Below are 6,291 nucleotides of genomic sequence, written 5' to 3' on the forward strand. Positions count from 1 at the left end.
CTTTTATTGCAACTCAACGTAAATGACATCGGGGGGAACGCGATGTGAAGTTTTTTAACAGGGTGTTCAGATCTGGTGAGTATATGAAATTAATAACTGGGGATGTCTAATTCTGAAATCCTGTGTGTTTGGATTGTTATAGATACTGCAACATCTATCTATCCATCTATCTATCTAGATGTATACTCTGTGTGTGACATAAAATATGGATCTCCATCCCTGCCACAAAGGCCATCAAATAATGTTTAAAATAAAAAATACAGTAGGTTGAAAAGGCAGAGTTTCCATCCATCCATCCATCCATCCATCCATCCATCCATCCATCCATCCATCCATCCATCCATCCATCCATCCATCCATCCATCCATCCATCCATCCATCCATCCATCCATCCATCCATCCATCCATCCATCCATCCATCATTTGATCGTTCACGCTCTCCATAGTTCTCCTGTGGCGCGAGCACAGGGCGACTGTTGCGAGCCTTTAGCGAGCATGCGCGTTTCCTGTCGCTTGCGCTGTGAATCGTGCCGCCTGCGCTGTGCGGAGATGCAGGGGAAACCGTATGTGATGGGGAAACACAGCTCGACGTAACACCGGTATTTCCATGTGGAAAATGCTGTTTTGCTGCTGGAGTCATCCTCACTCTCCATCTCTCTGTGTGTGCTGTACGTTAACACCCGCCAGCGGAAACACCTACCCAACTGACAGACGGAATCTCACTATACATCAGCCAATCTCATCCTGCCCTCTCTCATGACAAGGCGCGCACAAGTCCTAGCATGAAAAAAAGGTTAATTGTGCGACCTGAGTAACGCGCAGTAACGGGGTGTCTGCAATGGTAACTGCGTTATAGTTACAGTCAAAGTAATTAGCTAGATAACTCGTTACTCGAAAAAGGTAAGGTACTTTGAACGCGTTAGTCTCATCACTGCTCTTTAGGCACTTTACAAAGTCAAGGCAATCAAATTTTCCAGATAAATTGGTCAAAGGTTTGATCTCTAAGGAAAATCAGCAGATTGCATCAAGTCTTGACAATCAACTTTCCTTCCTCCTGAGAGTGAAGAGCCACAGTAGGCAGTTGCCTGCATTGTTGATGACTTCGCAGAAATCCTTCATACTAAACATGTATGAAGCAAAGGTCCTTTAAGATTTAATTTTACACTCCTATCCTTAGATTATGATTAGTGATCTTGATAATTTTCTGAATATCTTTAAAGTATTATATGTTCAAAACTCCATTAATAATGTTCTCTCATTAAAACAAATACTCAGAAGCTCCATGGACCACAAAGGGTTTGTAAAATGCCTGCCAAAAAAAAACAAAAAAACAAATCATATAGAGATTTCATAAGGCATAGATCTTTCAAGGTAGATAATATTAGTGCTGTCAAAATTATCGCGTTATTATCGCGTTAACGCGAGGCCATTTTAACGGCGATAATTTTTTTAACGTGAGATTACCGCTATGTGGTTTTAATGGTACAATATAAATTCACTGCTATTCTACGAATAGCTAAACAGGATAATTCCAGTAAATTATTAGATAGAAATATTTGGAAGGTATTGAATAATTTTATCAAGAAAAACTTGGGGGAAACATTTTTCACAGATTTTGTAAATAATGATAATTTTGAGGACATTAATGACATTGTTCATAATTTTTTATAAATATTTTGTGAATGTGGGAACCAAACTGGCAGAAAAATAAATAAATAAATTATATATATATATATATATATATATATATATATATATATATATATATATATATATATATATATATATATATATATATATATATATATATATATATAAAACTGTTTTCTCACCCCTCGTGGGGTGGTATGTGTCATCCTCAAGCTTGGGTCCTCTACCAGAGGCCTGGGAGTTTGAGGGTTCTGCGCAGTATCTTAGCTGTTCCTAGGACTGCGCTCTTCTGGACAGAGACCTATCGACAGTGGCGTCGGATGTAGGAGCTTGCCCCGAAATCGAAGGATTGGCGGTTCAAGCCCCAGCTCCGACTTTCAGTGTTGTTGTGTCCTTGACCAATGGTGGTCAGAGGGCCCAGTGGCGCCAGTGTACGGCAGCCCTGCTTCTGTCAGTGAGCCCCAGGGCAGCTGTGGCTACAATGTAGCTTGCCACCATCAATGTGTGAGTGTGTGCATGAATGGGTGAATGACTGAATGTAGTGTAAAGCACTTTGGCTTGAAAAAAGCCAGGAGACTTGACCAAAGTCAAGACTGCATGATCTGTTTGAATTCTCACTGTAAAGTGCCTTGAGATTACATGTGTTGGTTCACTCTATAAATGACCCAATTGAAGTGAATACAAAAAAGCTAACATAACAAAAAGTTATATATTTTTTTACATTTTAAAAGTCCCTAAAAGTTCAAAAGTAATGAAAACAGGTGTGGAAATATGTCCCACTTAATTTTGTCGTAGGAGAATTATTTGAATGTTAACCAAAATGGATTGAAAGACAGACTTTCACCTCTTGCTCAGTTTTTGCAAGCTTGCTGTGATCCTAAACATGCTGAGGTGTGCTAATCTCTGACATCCTGCTGTAAAATGTGCACACACATCCACACTCAGATGACAAGATAAGATTCTGGTCTTGGGCTATATTGTGAGGCCTTGAAGAGACAGTGGAGTTCCATTAGCCAAAGCATCCGAGCATGGCCACTGCTAGCTCATCACTATCTGCCACCCCATCTAGTCAGAGGTCTAGAGCAGGAAAAAAGGATAAAAAAAAAGGAAGGGGTTCATGGAGAATGAAAGTGATGAAGGAGAAATGGATTAGGTGAGAGAAGGTGTTAGAAGTGAAAAAAAATTGAAGTGGAGGCAAAGAATAGATGAAAGAAGGATAGAGATTAATCAGCATATATCACTTCATACATCAGAGCCTATTTGGTCAGCAAATGATTAGTTAGGACATATGGCAAAACAGTGCTGAAGGACCGATATATTAAACATTAAAGCAGTAGTTAAATGTTTCAATGTGATTTATGAAGCTTTAAATGGCATATCATTCCCCAGTTACCCACCATATTGTTAACAGTATATCAGTGCTACTGCTCTCTAGTTGGAATCTAACAAGACATATACACGGAACAATTACTCACAACGCTACGGTGCTTATTCTCAAATTGCTCATTATGCTGGAGTTGATTAAGTTAGCGAATGTGTTGCCTGATTGTTTTTTTCATCTGCTTCCAAAACAATTAGGCACATGCCTCGATTTCCTCCTCCTTCTCCGAGTCCTGTCTTATGTTCTACTCTCCTCTTGCTCCAAGAATCCTCCTGGGAGCTAACTTCCTTACCTCCCTGCTTGTTTTCCCTGTCTCCTCCTCTCCTTTAATTCATTGCCTGAAGAACACTAAAAAAAGTGCTGATGAACAATTAAACAAGGCCCTTCCCCAGGGAGGCAATGTCACTTCTGTTTGTGTGGATGGGTGTACGTGCATGAAACAATGGGTGGGTGGTAAGTGCAGCAAATATATTATGGAGGGATAAGTGAGGGAAGGTGTTTGACAGAGGTAAAGATATGTGCCATGCAGAGGGTAAAAAGATGAGTAGTGTTAAATCAGCTGTGGAAACTAGAGCTTCAGAATAGTGAATAGTTTTTTTAATATACTGACTCAATTGTAAAACGAAATGCATAAAGCGTCAAGCTCTGTGGTGCAATCAAGGATCTCTGCACTTACCATGATGTATCCCTTAAATTGAAGAGAATCCAATGCAAGAAAGTTCTTAAAATGTGTACCTTAGAATATGAGCAGAGTTCATACCTTTAATATCTAAAATAACCCTTTACCATGTTCTGTCTTCAAAAATATCCCTTTTCACTTGACTGACAAGAAATATATTTACTGACTGGGCTTGTCCCGATCCGATCCACGTATCGGATCGGGACGCCGATATTGGCAAAAAAGTGCGTATCGGCAAAGCATGTAAAATGCCGATCCAGTTTTTTTTTTTAAAACACGGTCCGTATTTTCCAGTTTCGCCGATTGAAACGATCAATTCCACTATTTTGCGCCAGTGTTTCCCTGTTTTGCATTTTTATTAAAACTTACAGTAATACTTGCACCTTTAACTGTTTACGGTTTCACTGTTCACTGTGCAATTTCAGATTGCTATTCATAATTTTGTCCAGTTTGTGTTTATCTCTTAATAAACAGGTAAGTTTGTTGTTACCAAGCATTGTGTTTTATTCAATCTCACCTAATTTAGTTGTATAGATGTTATCAATAGTACTAAAACCCTTTTCAACATGAGTCTTACAACTAAGGCTAAATACTTTAACTTAAACTTAAATACATGCTCGGATAGGCTGGTATCGGCCAGTATCGGTATCGGATCGGAAGTCCAAAAACAATATCGGTATCGGATCGGAAGTGCAAAAACCTGGATCGGGACATCTCTATTACTGACCCTAAGGTTAATAGTTCAATTTACTGAGAGGGCGTATGCATTTGTATTGAAGAAATAGTGTGGCTTTCAGTTGTTTATCTTTCCATTGTACAAGAGGTAACATCGTTTGAAAATATAGCACAAGCACAAAAGGCTTAGACAACAGCAGTATTGTAACAGAAGCAACATATTCCAAAAAGTAACTGAATTATGCAAAGGATAATGTAGGTTTCTAGAATGTTAAGCAGTGAAAGATTTCCAACAAATTATATAGCCTAGTGATTTTTATTTTAGGGCAGCATTCATTCCCCAGCTTCTTTGTGGCACCTCAGTGCATATTTCATATTTTTCCATTATGAAATCACACATCTGATATTAATTTGCAACATCCAAGAGAGTCTGCAGGTACAGTGAAACAATACCTTGATTGTGTAATTATAAGCAAATATTTGTATCAAGTAGAAATTGAAAACAGTGGAATCCATGATTGCAGGACTCCAGAAAAGGATCTTTATGATCAGGGAGATTACGGTTCAAATGTATGAATGGAAAATGAAGCAGCATAACCCTAGCTGATCTAAGCAGTAAAACTTAAATCTAGACCCAGCCCAGAGTATACTGATTGTAGTTACAACTGTACAGTAAGAAAATAAAAAATTTGGAATATGACAAAAAAAAAAAAGGTAAAATTGAGTCTGTTGAGCGACAGAAAAAGACAAAAGTAAAATTTGGAATAGCTTTTAACAAAGAGGGATCTCAGATCAGCACTCAAAATTGTCCTTTTCTGGATGCTGTTCAGTTTAAAGGTCATAGCTACAGCCATTAATCAAAAGATAACTTTTTCAAAAATAAGACATCCATAGAATGTCTAGAATGGTGCAGGATAAAAGTCTAGATTTCAATGAAAAGAGAAAAAAAAAGGATTATATAAATAATTATTTTAGAAATTTTGGAGGGTCTAGAAGGAAGGATTCTTTACCAATAGCATACAGAGGTTGCTACTTTTCTTAAATGTTTAAATATTTACTTTTGTTAGCATTAGTATTTTCAAAGTTGAGAAATGTTTAGCATAAAATAAAGAAGAGTGGCCAAGCATGGACACTGTTACTAACTCTTCAATAAAGAAAATTGTTAATGGCTCTCCTTGAAGGTCCCATATTAGGCAAATTTCACATGTTCATAAGTCACAATTTTTAAAATAATCTAATGTTTCATCAAGCCTGTGTATGAGATTTACAAAAAAAAAAACTCTCTCACTGCCTTTCTCCACCTCTTAGCTAATGTGTGTTTATAGAGGTGTTGTGGATTTTGGGGGTGCAGCCTTCAGGAGGACAGGGGAGTTGAAAGCCAAAGTAGCTCATCCAAACAAGGAAATAAGGAGGTTTTTGTTGTCTGCCTAATCTGAGAGGAATTTTCACACACAAACTAAACTAAATAAAATAATGCTCTAGACCCTTGCGTTAATATTTTTTAATATCAAATTTAGCATAATATGGGACCTTTAAAGTCGCTATATAATCTCATCACATAATTTACATACTTGTTAATGTGTTTGATACAGCCTATAGGGAGAAATATCAACACTGCAAGACAGAAAGTATTTAAAAATTGAATATGGTTAAAACTGGATATTAACACTAACAACGGTTTAAGCAACATTTTACCTGAACCAAAACAACATAAATCAGTCTTGTAATGTTCTCGAATTGTCGTGTACACAAATTGGATAAAGCTGCGTACCAGTTAAAGAGATTTGTCTATTTTAGTGCAACAGTTTCAAAGAAAAAATACAAACATTATATTATATGATACTTTTACATCCTGCTTTTCAAATTAAACAGCCTTGTGCAACGGAGAAACAGAGCTGAGTTGTTC

The sequence above is a fragment of the Cyprinodon tularosa genome, unplaced genomic scaffold (genome assembly GCF_016077235.1).
Source record: "Cyprinodon tularosa strain WSP-4 unplaced genomic scaffold, ASM1607723v1 ctg1065, whole genome shotgun sequence".
Lineage (NCBI taxonomy): Eukaryota > Metazoa > Chordata > Actinopteri > Cyprinodontiformes > Cyprinodontidae > Cyprinodon > Cyprinodon tularosa.